The 21,705-nt window shown below is 33.5% G+C and overlaps 1 protein-coding gene across 1 annotated transcript in view; it reads left to right on the forward strand.

Annotated features, from left to right (window-relative positions):
• Positions 1-6,616: 6,616 nt before the first annotated feature.
• The window catches only part of Mmp1 (Matrix metalloproteinase 1), a 209,203-nt gene continuing 194,114 nt past the window's right edge, over positions 6,617-21,705 (forward strand). Inside the window, exon 1 of the mRNA XM_075313670.1 lies at positions 6,617-7,251. The gene's annotated coding sequence lies outside the window, so the exon portion shown is untranslated. The remainder of the gene's footprint in view (positions 7,252-21,705) is intronic.

Below are 21,705 nucleotides of genomic sequence, written 5' to 3' on the forward strand. Positions count from 1 at the left end.
GTACATCCAAATATTTTATGAATCTCGAAAATCTTGCAAAATATCAGCCAAATCGGTTCAGATATAGTTATAGCTCCCATATACATCTTTCGCCCGATATGGACTTATATGGCCCCAGAAGCCAGATTTTTGGCCGAATTTGGTTGAAATTTTGCACTAGGAGTACAATTAGTAGTATAGTCAAGTGTGCCAAATTTGAGTAAAATCGGTTCAGATTTATATATAGCTCCCATATATATCTTTCGCCCGATATGGACTAATATGGTCCTAAAAACCAGAGCTTTGGCCCAATTTGGTTGAAATTTTGCACAGGGAGTAGATTTAGCATTGTAGCTATGCGTGCCAAATGTGATTGAAATCGGTTCAGATTTAGATATAGCTTCTATATATATTTTTCGCCCGATATGGACTTATATGGCCCCAGAAGCCAGAGTTTTGGCCCAATTTGGTTGAAATTTTGCACTAGGAGTACAATGAGTAATATAGTCATGTGTGCCAAATTTGATTGAAATCTGTTCAGATTTAGATATAGCTCCCATATATATGTTTTTCTGATTTCGACAAAAATGGTCAAAATACCAACATTTTCCTTGTCAAATCGCCACTGCTTAATCGAAAAGTTGTAAAAATGACTCTAATTTTCCTAAACTTCTAATACATATATATCGAGCGATAAATCATAAATAAACTTTTGCGATGTTTCCTTAAAATTGCTTCAGATTTAAATGTTTCCCATATTTTTTTACTAAAATTGTGTTCCACCCTAGTGCATTAGCCAACTTAAATTTTGAGTCTATATGTTTTGTAAAAGTCTATCAAATTCTGTCCAAATCGAGTGGGATGTGATATGGTATCGAAAATTTAGATCTACAAAGTGGTGCAGGGTATAATATAGTCGGCCCCGCCCGACTTTAGACTTTCCTTACTTGCTTAGATATACTAATTGGGCGTCGAAATAACCGGGTTTTTGAAAAGACTGTTCTCGGCTTATCCGAAAATCCCAATTTTTTAAAAATCGGTTTGCCGTTATTTTATTTTGCTCAAACCCGGTTAACCGGATAAAATCGAAATTATAACAATTATATTTTCGGTTTATCCGAAAATCCCAATATTTAAAAACCCGGTTTTTGGGTTTTTTAGTTTGCTCAAACCCGGTTAACCGGATAAAAACGAAATTATAAAAATTATATTTTCGTTTTATCCGAAAATCCCAATATTTTAAAACCCGGTTTTTGGGTTTTGATTTTGCTCAAATCCGGTTAACCGGATAAAAACTAAATTATAAAAATTATTGAAAATGAGTTTTAAATACTATTTTTTTACGCTGAAAATACTCGCTGACTGTAGATATCCGACTATTAGTTTTCTAAAAGAAATTTCTTCTTTTCTGAGAACCGATATTTTAGACAAACAACATTGTCTTTACAAGCAAATAAAAAAAAAAGATTTGAGACAATGTCACATCGCTTCTAGTAAATTCGGGTTTATTTTTGCGCTTAAAGAAAGGACTTTACAAGTAAGTGGAATGTCGTTTGACTAAAATATCTTCATTTACTTAGTGAAACTGTGTTGTAAATACCCTACGGGAAATGGATTAACCCCAGGACCGGTACAGGGTTACACCCTGGTGTGTATGGACCAGTCACAATTCTGGTCCAAGCGTATGAAATGGACCGGTCACTTTGACATGAGTTTGTCATTGGCTGGGAAAATTTATACTTTAGGACACGGCTTGGACTCATCCCAAAGGACACGTCATGGAACATCAAACAGTCTGGGACAAACTTTTAGGACCCCGTTTCCATCGGTATTGCACCAGAAAGGAATATGTTGAACAATAAATAATTCTGATAGTTGTATTGTAGTAAAAGATTAGATTCAACAAGTATATACAGCAGTAAGTTCGGCCGGGCCGAATCTTAAATACCCACCACCATGAACCAAATATTAGGGTTTCCTTTGAAATTTCAGGAGGGCTTGAGGACTTGAGGACACTTCCCGAATATACATTTAAAGATTTCAACTATGAGGACTATACCAGATTCTGGATTTATAAGAACCATTTTTGTTTGAGTTTTAGAGGAATCATTAACATATCTTGTAAGTGTGCAAGAAAATTATAAAATAACGTCTTGATTTGAAATCTTAAATCTGGAAATTTTACATTGAGTTTCAAGCAATTTTCATGATCAGTGCGCCTTCTACACCCTCAAGAAGTGAAGTCGGTCTATATGGAGGCATTACCAAATGGACCGATAAAAACTTAATCCGATGCACGTTTTTGTGAGCCTAAAATACCAGAATATTTACAATTTCAGGCAAATCAGATAAAAACTACGGTTTCTAGAAGCCCAAGAAGTAAACTCGGGAAATCGGTCTATATGGGGGCTATACCAAAATATGGACCGATACTCACCATTTTCGGCACACCTCTTTATGGCCCTAAAATACCTCTAGGTTTCCAATTTCAGACAAATTTGATAAAAACTACGGTTTCTATAAGCCCAAGACCCCAAATCGGCAGGTCGTTTTATATGGGGACCATACCAAAACATGGACCGATACCCACAATTTTTGGTACACGTATTTGTGGTCCTACAATACCTCTTGATTTCCAATTTCAGGTAAATTGAATAAAAACTGCGGTTTCTATAAGCCCAAGAAGTAAAATCGGGAGATCGGTCTATATGGGGGCTATACCAAAACATGGACCGATACTCACCATTTTTGGCACACCTCTTTACGAGCATAAAATACCTCTAGATTTCAAATTGCATGCAAATTGGATAAAAACTACTATTTCTATAAGCCCAAGACCCCAAATCGGGAGGTCGGTTTATATGGGGACTATATCAAAACCTGGACCGATATAGCCCATCTTCGAACTTGACCTGCCTGCAGACAAAAGACGAGTTTGTGCAAAATTTCAGCACGATTGCTTCATTATTGAAGACTGTAGCGTGATTACAACAGACAGACAGACAGACAGACAGACAGACAGACAGACAGACGGACAGACGGACATCGTTATATCGTCTTAGAATTTCTCCCTGATCAAGAATATATATACTTTATATAGTCGGAAATCGATATTTCGATGCGTTACAAACGGAATGACAAACTTATTATACCCCCGTCACCATTCTATGGTGGTGGGTATAACAAGTAAGGAAAGTCTAAAGTCGGGCGGCACCACTTTGTAGATCTAAATTTTCGATACCATATCACATCCGTCAAATGTGTTGGGTGCTATATATAAAGGTTTGTCCCAAATACATACATTTAAATATCACTCGATTTGGACAGAATTTGATAAGACTTCTACAAAATCTATAGACTCAAAATTTAAGTCGGCTAATGCACTAGGGTGGAACACAATGTTAGTAAAAAAATATGGGAAACATTTAAATCTGAAGCAATTTTAAGGAAACTTCGCAAAAGTTTATTTATGATTTATCGCTCGATATATATGTATTAGAAGTTTAGGAAAATAAGAGTCATTTTTACAACTTTTCGACTAAGCAGTGGCGATTTAACAAGGAAAATGTTGGTATTTTAACCATTTTTGTCGAAATCCTAAAAACATATATATGGGAGCTATATCTAAATATGAACCGATTTCAATCAAATTTGGCACACATGACTATATTAATAATTGTACTCCTAGTGCAAAATTTCAACCAAATTGGGCCAAAACTCTGGCTTCTGGCTCCATATAAGTGCATATCGGTCGAATGTTATATATGGGAGCTATATCTAAATCTGAATCGATTTCAAATTTGGCACGCATAGCTACAATGCTAAATCTACTCCCTGTGCAAAATTTCAACCAAATTGGGCCAAAACTCTGGCTTTTAGGACCATATTAGTCCATATCGGGCGAAAGATATATATGGGAGCTATATCTAAATATGAACCGATTTCAATCAAATTTTGCACACTTGACTATACTACTAATTGTACTTCTAGTGCAAAATTTCAACCAAATTCGGCCAAAAATCTGGCTTTTGGGGCCATATAAGTCCATATCGGGCGAAAGATATATATGGGAGCTATATCTAAATCTCAACCGATATCAATCAAATTTTGCACACTTGACTATACGACTAAGTGTTATGTTTGTACAAAATTTCAAGCAAATTGGTATAAAACTCTGGCTGCTGAGTCCATGTTAGTGCATATCGGGCGAAAGATATATATGGGAGCTATATCTAAATCTGAACCGATTTCTTCCAAAATCAATAGGGTTCTATTCTGACCCAAATTAGGAACATGTGACAAATTTGAAGGCGATTGGACCTAAATTGCGACCTAGACTTTGATCACAAAAATGTGTTCACAGACAGACGGACAGACGGACATGGTTATATCGACTCAGGGACCCACCCTGAGCATTATTGCCAAAGACACCATGTGTCTATCTCGTCTCCTTCTGGGTGTTACAAACATATGCACTAACTTATAATACCCTGGTCCACAGTGTGGCGCAGGGTATACAAATAAAAACAGTTATTACAAAATTTCGATGTGAATTTTTTGGAAAATCTAAAAAAGTCCAAATCAATTATTAAGAATCGATTTTAGATTTTTAATTTTGACTATCAAAAAATCGTCATTGGTTTCAATTAAATTGAAATGTACCCAGATGTAAGGAAACGAGCATATATGTTATTTCTTAATATTTATTTATAGAATTCTATTATCAATAAAAATAAAAATTCCGATTTGATTAAATAAAATATCAAATCGGTGGAAATGAATCCTTTGTGTTTTCAATTTCCTTGAATTTATATGGGTAATTATTTGGATAAATAATGATAAATGATATTAACAATTGTATATTGAAAATTTTAAAAATATATTAACCCTCTAATGCCCCAATTTTTTTGCCAGCTGAATAAATTTTCAATGTTAACGACACGAAAGCACGAAAACTAAACAAGAAAAATTTATACGGTAAAATTCAGTATATGCCTCTTGAACAGTTTTAACAAAGTTTTCTTTTTATTTTACCCATTTTTGTTCTCTTAAGGTGTGTTTTACTAAAACATTCCTTATTAAATGAAGACGGCCTAAAGGCGGGCTTGGACATTAGAGGGTAAAACAAGTATATACGGCTGTAAGTTCGGCCAGGCCGAAGCTTATGTACCTTCCACCATGGATTGTGTAGAAACTTCTTCTACACACTGCCATCCACAATCGAATCACTCGTGTTGCGGTAAAGCTTGCCGATGGCAAGGTATCTTAAAATCTCCTAACACCTAACACGTCTTCTAAATTGTAAGTAAGTCCATAAATGGTGTATATCAAATTAAAATAGACCGATTAAATACGTATATAATTGAGTTTGACAAAATTTTCTATTGAAATCAAATTTTAAAAAAAAAATTCTATAGAAATAAAATTTTAACAAAATTTTCTATAAAAATAAAATTTTGACAAAATTTTTTATAGGAATAAAATGTTTACAAAATTTTCTATAGAAATAAAATTTTGACAAAATTTTCTATAGAAATAAAATTTTGACAAAATTTTCTATAGAAATAAAATTTTGACAATGTTTTCTATAGAAATGAAATTTTAACTAAATTTTCTATAGAAATAAAATTTTAACAAAATGTTCTATAGAAATAAAATGTTAACAATATTTTCTATAGAAATAAAATTTTGACAAAATTTTCTATAGAAATTAAATTTTGGTAGATTATTTTTGGCTCGAGTGGCAACCATGATTATGAACCGATATGGACCAATTTTTGTGTGATTGGGGATCGGCTATATATAACTATAGACCGATATGTATCAATTTCGGTATGGTTGTTAGCGGCCATATACTAACACCACGTTCCAAATTTGAACTAGATAGGATGAATTTTGCTCCTCCATGAGGCTCCGGAGGTCAAATCTGGAGAACGGTTTATATGGGGGTTTACATAATTATGGACCGATATGGACCAATTCTGTCATGGTTGTTAGAGACCATATACCATTACTCAAAAATGCATTTAGTCGAAAAGTTGATTTTCGTTATTCTATATCCTTGGAAGAATTCTTTTCGTTGAATAATTTCGGGGAAACACCCATACGAGAGTGTTATTATTATGATCCCATTCTATAATGCCATCTGTTTGTCAAAAGCGTTTTTTATTCATTTTAATTTCATTAATTTAATTTCCCATCCAGTTGGCAACACTATGAAGAAAAACTTCTCTTGTCCGGAACTTGACTAAAGATGTACGGATAATTTTGAATGAACTGTGACTAACTAACTGGCATTATTACATTTCGAGGTGGAAGCATCGTGGAGCATCCGAATGAAAACAGCAACAGCAACAGCAGCAGTAACATCAAAACAACAACAATCATACAAGTTCACAGCACATCTATCCCCTGTTTAAGATAGAGATGTAAGAGAACGGTAGTTGAATTCGCATATATTTGTGTGTGAGTGTGTGCATGACACTTTGAGCGCCACTTGTATATGATCAAAAAACAAACAAAAAAAAAACTCTCACTGGACGCTAAGCCGCACTGGGATGGGATGTAATGAATGAGCCTGTGAAAATAGTATAAAAGTATCTAAAGCTAACACATTCAAGTTCAGTCTAGACGCGATCTTAAATCAAGGAACACTGTTCACGAAACAGAAGGATCATCATTCCGCATATTTCTATTCAAAACAATTTGTTTCGTTGGAATAGAAAATAACGGTATTTTTGGAGAAAAAATTTTAAATAAACGATAATTAAAATATTTCCATTTTGTGCAAACAAAAAGTAAATAAAACAAATTTTGTGTGGTTTTTGTTGTGACAAAGAGTTCCTTGTTATATTTGTATACAAAAAAAATTAAAGAAAGAAACAAAGAAGATAATAAGATTCTATAAAAAAGTGGTAAATCAAACAAAGAAAAAGAGAGTATTATCTGTGTAGCCTCCCTCTCTCACAGATAAAACTTTGCAAGTGAAGTTTTCACAAAAACAAAATAAACAGACAGACAGAGACTCAATTTTTCTTACTCTTGTAAAGAGCTTTACTAGAGCTATAAACAGTTACTATTACTGCTATTAACAGTTACAAGTGTCTGTTGTTAACAGAATTAATCAATTACAATAACAGGATTAATTGGTAAAGCTGCTATAAGAACCCGGTTATATTAGAGGAGATTAATTACACACCACACAGTTAATTGATTTTTTTTTATTAAATATAAAGGATTAATTATCGAAGAGATTACATTACAGCTAAAGAGGTAAGTAATTGAATTTTATAAGAATTATTATAGATAAGTTCTCAATCAACGGATGAATAAAAGTTCAAGTAATGGAAAAAGATTTAGTTCTTAGCCCTACACTGAAAAAAAATATTTACGTTATATTAGAGACTATGCAACATAAATTTTACGATGCCCAATTTACAAAGTATTAAGGACAACTTTTTTGTAAATAATGAAATTTTAATTAAAATAAAGTCTATAATCTTTGCTTCATAAATTTTTTTCATTAAATTTAAGACACAAATTTTGGTAATTTGCGTCCCTCCGTTAAAGTCGCATGTCGTTGCACTAAGGCGAATTTTCTTTTAAGGAAAGAAACACATTTTTGATTTAAAGAAATCGTCCTTAAATTAACTGAAATATGGAATCCTTAGATTTAATATAAAAATGCTTTAAATATAGGCTAAGACTTATTTTGAAGATTTAGCATCTTTGGTTTAAAGTTTTTTTTTTTGGAATTAAGAAAACAATTTTTACTTTGAAGTATCCGTTATAATTTTAATTCTTTAAATGGCATTTGTTTGTACGTCAATGGCTTTATTAATATACCGCGAAAAGAGAGTTAATAGTAAGGCAATTTGTCTTTCGGGTGTATAATTGCTGAGTCTGTAAACTAAATTCATGGCTATATCGGACATGGTCCACCCTGAGCATTTTAGCCGCCAAAGACACCATGTGTCTATCTTGTCTCCTTCTGGGTGTTGCAAACATATGCACTAACTTATAATACCCTGTTCCACAGTGTGGCGCACCATAACAGAACGCCACTCTGCCACAAAAGCCATTGCACATGAATCGTCGAAACGTGAATTTAAATGTTGTGTGATGTGATCGCAATATGGCACTAAGGCATACCATTTGAACTACTTCTCGAGATGTTCTTTATTAGTATCCATCAGATATTTGTATCCATCAAATATTTTTTCCAAATATTGTTTTTGTTTTATATTGTACATCGTTTTTATTTTGCTATTTTCGCCGTACATTTTTGTATATAAACTCAATAAAAAATTGAAAATTCTGGTAATTTGCAAAACCATCCCATAAGAACTTCCATGGAAGTGAACAAGTCAATACGCACATATTCAAATCCCCGCGGCGGTGAAATTTTCAATTTTACTTTCATCATTTTGTTTTACATGTTTGTTGACTTTTTATTCTTTTTTGTGACATTTAATAGTCCAAAGTTAAAATGTTCACTTTAAACTGCCAAATGGCATATTTTCTAAGGGCGTTTTCGATTCGCAAACAATATGTTGCATTGCGGTTACACTACTTTTTCCCTCATTGTATTTTCGCCCAATTGATAGTATCATTCCAAAGTTATTGTCAATTCATAATATTGTGAGGAATACAGGATCCAAAATCTATGACAGTGTCCTTCGTATATAGCAATCACTTTCGAGAATGTTGCACCTTTTTTCCCAATCGAAATCGCCATAAGACTGGTCCAGAAGAACTACATTGGAAGTGGAAAAAAATTAATGGAGGATCCCGGGATGCTCGTAAAAAGAAATGATTCCAATGTTTTGTGTCTGTATTTCTTGTTTCTGTATTTTCTAAATTATATTTTCTAAAAATTATCTTTCAAAATAAAAATTTGATATAGAAACAAAATCTTAATAAAATTTTCTATAGAAATAAATTTTTGACACAATTTTCTATAGAAATAAAATTATGACAAAATTTTCTAAAAAAATTAAATTTTGCCGAAATTATCTTAAGAAATAAAATTTTGAAAAATTTGTGAAATATAGAATAGAATAAAATTTTGACAAAATTTTCTATAGAAATAAAATTTTCTAACAAAAATAAAATTTTTAACAAAATTTTCTATAGAAATAAAATTTTGCAAACTTTTCTACAGAAATAAAATTTTATCTAAGTTTTTTGTTTAATACAAATAAAAATTTCGACAAAACTTTCTATTGAAATAAAATTTTACCAAATTTTCTGCAGAAATTTTGACAAAATTTTCGATAGAAATAACATTTTCACAAAATTTTCTTTAGAAACAAAATTTTGACAAATTTTTCTATCGAAATAAAATTTTGACAAAATTTTCTATGCAAATAAAATTTTGCAAAGTTTTCAATAGAAGTAAAACTTTGACTAAATTTTCTATAGAAATAAAATTTTGACAAAATTATATTTAAAAAAAAAATTGATATAGAAATAAAATCTTAATAAAATTTTCTATAGAAATAAAAATTTAACAAAATTTTCTATAGAAATAAAATTTGGACAAAACTTTCTATAGAAATAAAATTTTGAGAAAATTTCCCGTAGAAATAAAATTGTCACAATTTTTTTTAGAAATAAAATTTTGACAAAATTTTCTATAGAAACAAAATTTTGACAAATTTTACTATCGAAATAAAATTTTGACAAAATTTTCTATGGAAATAAAATTTTGCAAAGTTTTCAATAGAAGTAAAACTTTGGCTAAATTTTCTATAGAAATAAAATTTTTACAAAATTATATTAAAAAAAAAAAATTGATATAGAAATAAACTCTTAATAAAATTTTCTATAGAAATAAAATCAAATTTTGACAAAATTATATTTAAGGCAAAAAAAATTTATATAGAATTAAAATCTTAATAAAATTTTTTATAGAAATAAAATGGTCACAAAATTTTTTTTAGAAATAAAATTTTAACAAATTTTTCTATAGAAAAAAAATTTTGCAAAATTTTCATTAGAAATAAAACATTGAAAAAATTTCTACAGAAATAAAATTTTATCCAAGTTTTTTTTTTTTGGTTATCGACAAATATAAAATTTTGACAACACTATCTATAGAAATTAAATCTTCTACAGAAATTTTGAAACATTTTTCTACAGAAATAAAATCTTGAGATAATTTTCGGTAGAAATGAAATTTTCACAAAATTTTCTTTAGAAATAAAATGTTAACAAATTTTTCTCTAGAAATAAAATTTTGCAAAATTTTCATTAGAAATAAAATTTTCACAAAATTTCGTTTAGAAATAAAATTTTGAAAACTTTTTCTATAGAAATAAAATTTTGACAAAATTTTCTATAGAAATAAAATTTTGACAAAATTTTCTATAAAAATAAAATTTTGAAAAAATTTTTTACAGAAATAAAATTTTATCTAAGTTTTTTTGGTTATTGACAAATAAAAAATTTTGACAACACTTTCTATAGAAATAAAATTTTGCAAAATTTTCTACAGAAATTTTGAAAAATTTTTCTACAGAAATAAAATTTTGAGAAAATTTTCGATAGAAATGAAATTTTCACAAAATTTTCTTTAGAAATAAAATTTTAACAAATTTTTCTATAGAAATAAAATTTTGCAAAGTTTTCCATTAGAAATAAAACTTTGAATAAATTTTTTATAGAAATAAAATTATGGCAACATTTTCTCTAGAAATAAAATTTTGAAAAAATAATCTTAAGAAATAAAATTTTGACAAAATTTTCTATAGAAACAAAATTATGACAAAATTTTCTAAAGAGATAAAATTTTTACAAAATTTTCTAAAAAGATAAAATTTTTGCAAAATTTTCTATAGAAATATAATTGTGCAAAATTTTCTACAGGAATAAAATTTTATCTAAGTTTTTTGATTATCGACCTTTTGTTTAATACAAATATAAAATTTTGACAAAACTTTCTATAGAAATAAAATTTTGCAAAACTTTCTACAGAAATTTTAAGAAACTTTTCAACAGAAATAAAATTTTGAGAAAATTTTCAATAGAAATAAAATTGTCACAAATTTTTCTTTAGAAATAAAATGTTAAAAAATTTTCTATAGAAATAAAATCTTAATAAAATTTCCTATAGAAATAAAATTTTGACGAAATTTTCTATAGAAATCAAATTATGACAAAATTTTCTATAGAAATAAAATTTTGCAAAATAAGATTTTTTTGTTTGGTAGTTTTTTGGTAACATTTTCTCTAAATTTTGGTAAATTATTTTTGGCTCGAGTGGCAACGGTGGTTTCGACACATTTTGTCTTCAACACCTCTTACCCAGAATTACTGGGTGGGAATGTCTTATACTTCTACTCTAAAATAGTACTCATAAAAGTCAGATACATAGTAATCTAAATCGTCCGGTGAAGGTAAGAATTATTACCAAGTATACGGTATTACTGGGGATATGGTTAGGTTAGGTTAGGTGGCAGCCCGATGTATCAGGCTCACTTAGACTATTCAGTCCATTCTGATACCACATTGGTGAACTTCTCTCTTATCACTGAGTGCTGCCCGATTCTATGTTAAGCTCAATGACAAGGGACCTCCTTTTTATAGCCGAGTCCGAACGGCGTTCCACATTGCAGTGAAACCACTTAGAGAAAGCTTTGAAACCCTCAGAAATGTCACCAGCATTACTGAGGTGGGATAATCGACCGCTGAAAAACTTTTTGGTGTTCGGTCGCAGCAGGAATCGAACCCACGACCTTGTGTATGCAAGGCGGGCATGCTAACCATTGCACCACGGTGGCTCCCCTGGGGATATGGCACAAATACTAAAGCGCTGATTGCATTTTCACGACGGTGGTAGTTGATATGGATATAGTATTATACTTCCTCTTGAAGGATTACTTCTTCGATTTTCTCATTGGCCTGATTCTTGCATCTTGACCTGGAAGCCTTTCTTGGTTGATTCCTCCATCGCAAACTTGTCATTAAAAACGCTAAGTCTTTAGTTTTGGTCAGGGTCGACAAAGATACAAGATCAAGACGAACACAAAAACGGTTCCATCTTACTATATCGGTCTAGAATTTTTTCTGTCGCCAACTTGTTGTCCCATCTGTTAGTATAGACTGCAGTCTTTGTCAGTTTTTTGATATATCTCCTTCTCACTATTTCCAACTTCAATCCTTAGCTGTGAGAGACAATCTCATCCACTTTGCTCTGTAAAATCTCAAACAAACATCAGCATAAGGAAATCCTCTTTGAATTCACAGCTTATTATCTGTGATAGTCAATTTGTTTCCTCAAATATATTCGCAAACTTAAAGTCATTGAATGTTTCTCTATGAAGATGATCATAACCATTTCCGGCATATAAAACGTGCTTCCAATGATTTGTTTTTTGTTTTTTGTTTTTTTTTTTTTTTTTTTTTTGTAATATCCTTTTGGCGCAATGTCAACAATAGTAAACAATTTTTGGTTTGTAATACCCAAACCCCTTTTTTTAATAAGAATTAGAATTACTGCAAGCAGTTTCAGAGTCCGTCATGTTTTCTTAAATGGAATACCAATTAAATTAATTAAAACCAAACTAAGCGCTTTCAGTTAAGCAATTACAAATGATTTGTTTGTTTAACGTTTTAGAGCTAACATTTAATTGTTCACATCAATCACTTAACCATAGGTTTGATGATTTATATCAGATAGCCTTTGATCAAGCACAAACCCATGTTCTAGACACAGCAAATAATTGTTATAAATGGAATTTTTTTTCAGAAAAAATATTTTCGAAATTGTAAACCGTTTTTGTTTTTCCAAAGAAAGCATTAAAATCAATTTATATGAATATTCAACAAATCTAATGTTGAAGAGAATAAATAATACCTCATATATTTGTAATAATTTATAATTGCAATAGTTACTTATAAACATAAGTTTTCCCGTAACTTAAAAATAACAGAAATTCAATTTAATATAAAAATTTGAACTTAACTTAAATTTAATTGAATTCAGTAAAATTAAAAAAAAAATTAAATTCATTTAAATTAAATTAAATTATTCGCTATCAAATTAATTGAAGTTACAATGTGACTTAAGGATCTATTTAAGTCGGCTCTCCCTCGTCTTTTTTGAGTTACTTGTTTCTTTTGAATAACTGGGCGCCATGTTCTGTTATTTTTTTTTTTTTTTTTTTAATTTTCCTCGTGTGATTTTTAAATACCAACTTTGTTGACATTACCGGTCGACCAATTAAACTATTCAATAACTATAATGAATATTTATTGCAAAAGTTGTTTTAGTGACTTTATTATATTAATGTATGCGCCGTATAATTACATAGTGAATTGACCACCATGTAGTGATTTAATAATTCCCAATAGAATGTCGAACAATTGAAACAACTAGAGGATTGGTGAAATACTTCGATTACAGGGTGATTATAACCAAATATAAAAATACAATATTTTTAAATTTATAAAGTCGCAGTTGCAAAAGATATAAAAATGTTTGTTGTTTTCATTATTTATACCCTCCATGTGGCCATTGTGCAATAATTTTGATATACGGCTACCAGAAATATTAACCCAAAACGTTACAGTACTGCGTTTCCAAATTCGCATTAATATCTTCGAGTAATCTATCAAACGAATCTTCCACACTTCATTTCGTCATTAATATATTACAGTGACATTGAAATGAACATTGGCCAAGATGTCCTTCGAGTGCGAAGGATTTCCGACCAATCAGCTTATACTCATTCCTACTTAAGAGTCTGGAGAGGATGATAGACATTTATCTTAGAACTAGCGCCGATTCAAGTTTGCTCTCGAAACGACAGCATGCATACTCGAAGGGCAAGTCTACACGCAAAGAAAAAAAAAACGTTTAGAAAACGTGTCCCGAAAACATTTTTCTTTTGTTAGAGTTTTTTGAATTGCTTCGAAAATATTAAACGTTTATCACCAAAAAAATTCGTTTCTTACAAAATTTTTATTTTTTCAATAACAAAAGTTATTTTTGAAACAACAACGCAGTCCATTTCGTTTATATCAAACACTGTTCTTTTCTGACTTTTAGTCTTTAATAAGACACATTTTACAGTTCAACATTTAATATACTACAATGTAATAATGAACATTTTTTCGGAATCTTCCGAACTATCTGGAATATATGTAAAAAAAAAAAAACAAAAAAAACTTTGGTCGAAGCAGGGTTCGAACCCACGACCCTTGGCATGCAAGTCGGACGTAGCAACCATTGCTCCACGGTGCCAAACTAAATGTTTGTTTCTGTTAAATAAACTTTGTTTATTCGGTTCGTGGGCGCCGCAAGCTATGCTATATAAATATAACTTATATGGATATTTATCTATTGATGACCATAACAGGTACATAGCTCAGTGGTTAGTGTGTTGGCTTACAAAGTGCATGGTCCGCGGTTCGATTCTCCGTCCAGGCGAAAGGTAAAAAAATTTATAAAATCGTATAATTTCTTCTTCATTGTTGGTATTACAGGAAAAGGTGTTAAGAACTAAAAAATCTTGTGGATGTGAGAAAGATGTAAGGGAAAATGCAATTAGCAAGAAAACAATGTTTTTTTTTTTGAAATCCTGGAAAAGAATAATGAAATCCTGGAAAAGAATAAACGTTTATCACAAAAAGTATATACTTTTCTTCCAAATACACTTCCTTACAGCGAAAGCAAATGAGAAACGAACTTTGTTTGTCTAAAATTTCGTTTGGGAGGAAAGAATTATTTTTTTGCGTGTACTGAGACCGCTTTGCATGAACTAGTCAGCTTTATCGAAAGCTCACTATCTGTCAATTAATACACAATCGTGGCGTTTCTAGACATAGAGGGGGCATTCAATAACGTCCATCCGAGCTCGATATTAAATGGACTGGCAACTCTGAATGTTGATCCAGGTGTACTTAGGCTGCTAGACGAACTGCTAATAAGGAGACGTATTTCAGCCACACTAGGACAAGCAAACATACAAAGGTATGTGAACAGAGGCACTCCCCAAGGAGGAGTTCTATCACCTCTTCTTTGGAATGTTGTTATAAACAACCTTCTGGTTCCCCTAGAAAAAGAAAGGCATACGCAGACGATGTGGCGCTTGCAGTCAGGGGAAAATTCCCATCCACAACCAGAGATATTATACAGAGAGCTCTCCGGATGACTGAGAAATGGGCGAAAGATAATGGCCTTGGTGTAAATCCAGCAAAGACAGAACTAGTCATGTACTGCAAAGATCGCAAAACTCCCACGGTTAGGCCCATTTCCTTAGGGGGTATTGAAATTCCCTTTGGTGAGTGTGCAAAATACCTTGGCGTTATTCTGGACAGGAAGCTCACGCAAAGAAAAAAAACGTGTACCGAAAACGTTTTTCTTTTGTTAGAGTTTTTTGAATTGCTTCGAAAATTTTAAACTTTTATCACCAAAAAAATTCGTTTGTTACAAAGTTTTTATTTTTTCAATAAAAAAAAGTTATTTTTGAAACAACAACAGAGTCCATTTCGTTTATATCAAACTTTCTTTTCTGACTTTTGGTCTTTAATAAAACACATTTCACAGTTCAAAATTTAATATAGTACAATGTAATGTTGACCATTTTTTTCGGAATCTTCCGAACATATCTGGAATATATGTAAAAAAAAAAAACAAAAAAACAAAAAAAACTTTGGTCGAAGCAGGGATCGAACCCACAACCCTTGGCATGCAAGTCAGACGTAGCAACCACTGCTCCACGGTGCCAAACTAACTGTTTGTTTCTGTTAAATAAACTTTGTTTATTCGGCTCGTGGGCGCCGCAAGCTATGCTATATAAATATAACTTATATGGATAATTATCTATTGATGACCATAACAGGTACATAGCTCAGTGGTTAGTGTCTTGGCTTACAAAGTGCATGGTCCGCGGTTCGATTCTCCGTCCAGGCGAAAGTTAAAAAAAATTTAAAAATTTATAAAATCGTATAATTTCTTCTACATTGTTGGTATTACAGGAAAAGGTGTTAAGAACTAAAAAACCTCGCGGATGTGAGAAAGATGTGAGGGAAATGCAATTAGCAAGAAAACTTTTTTTTTTTGAGTTAGCCTTTATGAAATTGTTTTACATCCTGGAAAAGAATAAACGTTTATCACAAAAATTATATACTTTCCTTCCAAATACACTTCCTTACAGCGAAAAGCAAATTAGAAACGAACTTTGTTTGTCTAAAATTTCGTTTGGGAGGAAAGAATTATTTTTTTGCGTGCTGAACTTTAGGTTTAATATTGAAGAAAGGGCGAGGAAAGCCACGGTAGCTTTGTACTCGTGCAAAAAGGCAAAAGGTGGGGACTAAAACCGAAAATTGTGCATTGGCTATACACGGCAGTGGTTAGACCTATAATGCTATATGGTGTTGTAGTCTTGTGGCCGGCACTTCAGCAACCGATAGGTTTAGATACAGTTCAGCATATGGCTTGATTGTGTATCTCAGGTGCATTCAGTAAGACAAGAACAGATTCCCTTAATGTCATGCTGCATCTCTTGTCTTTAGACATTTTGGCCAAACAGTCAGCCGCAACAACGGCTGTGGGGTTGCGCGAGCTATCGCTATGGGCGGTAAAAAGGTACGGTCACAGTTCAGTCCTCAAAATAATGCCAGATTTGCCAAACGTAGTGCATTACACTCTGGCGAAACCACTTTTCGACAACAAGTTTGAAACTCTAATTCCCAACAATGAATCGTGGTGCACACAGACCCCAGGGAATAAACGTTATATTTCTACGTTGATGGCTCCAAATTGGATGGGCATATGGGTTTCGGAGTATATTGTAAGGACCTGGAACTTCGATTAGCGAAGAGATTAACTAATCACTGTAGTGTTTTTTAGGCTGAAATATTAGCAATAAGAGAGGTGGTGAATTGGCTGAGAAGTAATGTTCCAACAAATATTGGCATTAATATATACTCAGACAGTCAACCTGCAATAAAATCCTTGGACTCTGTGTTCCTTAACTCAAAAACGGCCATAGACTGCCGCAAATCTCTCAACGAGATGGCTGAGCAGTACAATATTCACCTAATATGGGTGCCTGGTCATAGGAACATACCGGGGAACTGTGAAGCAGATGTGTTAGCAAGGCTAGGAACTACCTTACATATTCCAGGGGAACTAGAATCTGTTGGTATGCCTCTGGCCACCTGCAAGCTCTTACTGGGAAAATTGCAAGGGTTGTAACCACACCAAGCAAATATGGCCCCATTTAAACTTAAACCGCACACTAGATATGCTAGTGTTCTCAAGGCGTCAGATAGCACTCCTAATATCTGCTATAACGGGTCGCTGCCTGATAGGCGAATTTGCAAAAACTATAGGTGCGAAGTATAATGACTATTGTATAAGCTGTCATGACGTGGAGGAAAAGGAATCAATTAAACACCTCTTGTGTGAGTGTCCTGCTTTTTGTGTAAGGCGTAAGCGAATTTTAGGAGCATATAGCTTTAGATTACTGGCTGACCTGGAAAACGTTAACTTAAGCAGTTTGTTAATGTTTTTGGAGCAATCTGGTTAGTTCCACAAAAGTAAATAATAGAGAAGGTTCAGTGCTTAAGAGTAGAAGTGCCCATATGTAATAGGTACTTTTAGTTAAATGTGGTATCACAATGGACTGAATAGTCTAAGTGAGCCTGAAATTTAATCGGGCTGCCACTTTAACCTAACCTAACCTAACCTTGCCGATGGCAAGGTTTCTTAAAACCTCCTCACACCATCTTCTAAATTGTATGTAAGTCCATACGTGGTATATATTAAATCAAATAAGATCGATCCAATACGTATATAATTCAGTTTGACAAAGTAGACATACAATTTTGACAAAATTTTCTCTAGAAATAAAATTTTGACAAAATTTTCTATAGAAATAAACTTTTGACAAAATTTTCTATAGAAATAAAATGTTGGTAGATTATTTTTGGCTCGAGTGGCAACCATGATTATGAACCGAATACAATTTGAACAAAATTTTCTGTAGAAATAAAATTTTGACAAAATTTTCTATAGAAATAAAATTTTGGTAGATTATTTTTGGCTCTAGTGGCAACCATGATTATGAACCGATATGGACCAATTTTTGTGTGATTGGACCAATTTTGGTATACTAACACCAGGTGCCTAATTTGAACCGGATCGGATGAATTTTTCTCCTCCAAGAGGCTCCGGAGGTCAAATCTGGAGAATGTTTTATATGGGGGCTATATATAATTATAGCCGATATGGACCAATTCTGGCACGGTTGCTAAGGATCATATACTAACACCATGTTTCAAATTACAACCGGATTGGATGAAATTTGCTTCTCTTGGAGATTTCGCAAGCCAAATCTGTGGATCGGTTTATATGGGGGCTATATATAATTATGAACCGATGTGGACCAATTTTTGCATGGTGGTTAGAGACCATATACCAATATCATGTACCAAAATTCAGGCGGATCGGATGAAATTTGCTTCTCTTTGAGGCTCCGGAGGTCAAATCTGGGGATCGGTTTATATGGGCGCCATATATAATTACGGACCGATGTGGACCAATTTTTGCACGGTTGTTAAAGACCATATACCAATACCATGTACCAAATTTCAGCCGGATCGGATGCAATTTGCTCCTATTTGAGGCTTCGCAAGCCAAATCTGGAGATCGGTTTATATGGGGTCTATACATAATTATGGACCGATGTGGACCAATTTTTGCATGGTTGTTAGAGACCATATACCAACATCATGTACCAAATTTCAGCCGGATCGGATGAAATATGCTTCTCTTAGAGGCTCCACAAGCCAAATCTGGGGATCGGTTTATATGGGGCTATATATAATTATGGGCCGATGTGAACCATTTTTTGCATGGTTGTTAGAGACCATATACCAACATCATGTACTAAATTTCAGCCGGATCGGATGAAATTTTCTTCTCTTTGAGGCTCCGCAAGCCAAATCTGGGGATCGGTTTATATGGGGGCTATATATAATTATGGACCGATGTGAACCAATTTTGCGTAGTTGTTAGAGACGATATAACAACACCATGTACCAAATTTCAGCTGGATCGGATGAAATTTGCTTCTCTTTTAGGCTCCGCAAGCCAAATCTGGGGATCGGTTTATATGGGGGCTATATATAATTATGGACCGATGTGGACCAATTTTTGCATGGTTGTTAGAGACCATATACCAACACCATATACCAAATTTCAGCCGGATCGGATGAAATATGCTTCTGTTAGAGGCTCCACAAGCCAAATCTGAGGGTCCCTTTATATGGGGGCTATACGTAAAAGTGGACCGATATGGCCCATTTTCAATACCATCCGACCTACATCAATAACAACTACTTGTGCCAAGTTTCAAGTCGATAGCTTGTTTCGTTCGGAAGTTAGCGTGATTTCAACAGACGGACGGACGGACATGCTTAGATCGACTCAGAATTTCACCACGACCCAGAATATATACACTTTATGGGGTCTTAGAGCAATATTTCGATGTGTTACAAACGGAATGACAAGGTTAATATACCCCCATCCTATGATGGAGGGTATAAAAATGTGTGGTGTAGTTTTTTATACCCTCCACCCTAGGATGGGGGTATATTAACTTTGTCATTCCGATTTTAACACATCGAAATATTGCTCTAAGACCCCACAAAGTATATATATTCTGGGTCGTGGTGAAATTCTGAGTTGATCTGAGCATGTCCGTCCGTCCGTCTGTTGAAATCACGCTAACTTTCGAACGAAACAAGCTATCGACTTGAAACTTGGCACAAGTATTTGTTATTGATGTAGGTCGGATGGTATTGAAATGGGCCATATCGGTCCACTTTTACGTATAGCCCCCATATAAACGGACCCCCAAATTTGGCTTGCCGATCCTCTAAGAGAACAAATTTTATACGATCCGGCTGAAATTTGGTACATGGTTTTCGTATATGGTCTCTAACAACTATGCAAAAATTGGTCCACATCGGTCAATAATTATATATAGCCCCCATATAGACCGATCCCCCGATTTGGCTTGCAGAGCCTCTAAGGGAAGCAAATTTCATCCGATCCGGCTGAAATTTGGTACATGGTCTCTAACAACTATGCAAAAATTGGTCCATATCGGACAATAATTATATATAGCCCCCATATAGACCGATCCCCCGATTTGGCTTGCGGAGACTCTAAGAGAAGCAAATTTCATCCGATCCGGCTGAAATTTGGTACATGGTGTTGGTATATGGTCTCTAACAACTATGCAAAAATTGGTCCATATCGGTCAATAATTATATATAGCCCCCATATAGACCGATCGCCCGATTTGGCTTGCGGAGCCTCTAAGAGAAGCAAATTTCATCCGCTCCGGCTGAAATTTAGTACATGGTGTTCATATATGGCCTCAAACACCCATGCAAAAATTGGTCGAAATCGGTCCATAATTATATATAGCCCCCATATAAACAGATCCCCAGATTTGGCTTGCGCAGCCTTTAAGAGAAGCAAATTTCATCCGATCCGGTTGAAATTTGGTACATATTGTCAGGATATGATCTCTAACAACCATGCAAAAATTGGTCCACATCGGTCAATAATTATATATAGCCCCCATATAGACCGATCCCCCGATTTGGCTTGCAGAGCCTCTAAGAGAAGCAAATTTCATCCGATCCGGCTGAAATTTGGTACATGGTGTTGGTATATGGTCTCTAACAACTATGCAGAAATTGGTCCACATCGGTCCATAATTATATATAGCCCCCATATAAACCGATCCCCAGATTTCGCTTGCGCAGCCTCTAAGAGAAGCAAATTTCATCCGATCGGGCTGGAATTTGGTACGTGGTGTTCATGCGAAAATTGGTCGAAATCGGTCCATAATTATATATAGCCCCCATATAAACCGATCCCCAGATTTGACCTCCGGTGCCTTTTGGAGAAGCAAAATTCATCCGATCTGGCTGAAATTTGGTACGTGGTGGTAGTATATGATATTTAACAACCATGCCAAAAGTGGTCCATATCAGTCCATAATAATATATAGCCCACATATAAACCGATCCCCAGATTTGGTTTTGGAGCCTCTTGGAGGAGCAAATTTCATCAGAATCAGTTGAAATTTGGTACATTGTGCTAGTATATGGTCGTTAATACCCATGCCTAGCTAGGTCCTTATCGGTCTTAGTTATATATAGCCCTCAGATAAAACGATCCCCGATCACACCAAAATTGGTCAATATCAAGCACATATATGCGACCCAATGTTTCAATTCTGGCTCTCTACGTACGGTGCAAAAGTCCATATCGATTCGTAATTATTTGTAGACTTACCTATACATACCCTTTTTGTCTAATATATACCTCGTATGGACTAACTAACAATTTAGAAAACGATGTTAAGAAGTTTTAAGATACCACAACCCAATTAATTCGATTGTGGATGACAGTCTTTCGTAGAAGTTTCTACGCAATCCATGGTGGTACATAAGATTCGGCCTGGCCGAACTTACGGCCGTATATACTTGTTTTTTTTTTTTAATTTCTTCTTTCAAATGAACTTCCAAGGCACAACTACTACAGCAATGCAAAGGATCCAAAAATGCAGTATTTCCGTCCTATGACAAGCCCGTGTAAAATTCATTGCAGATGATCCATGTTTGCACTACTTCCGGATCACAAATTGGGGATTCAAACTAATTTTTTGGAAGTTTTTTTGCTGGGTTACGAAA

Source organism: Haematobia irritans, chromosome 5, assembly GCF_050003625.1.
Source record: "Haematobia irritans isolate KBUSLIRL chromosome 5, ASM5000362v1, whole genome shotgun sequence".
In the NCBI taxonomy this organism is placed as follows: Eukaryota; Metazoa; Arthropoda; class Insecta; order Diptera; family Muscidae; genus Haematobia; species Haematobia irritans.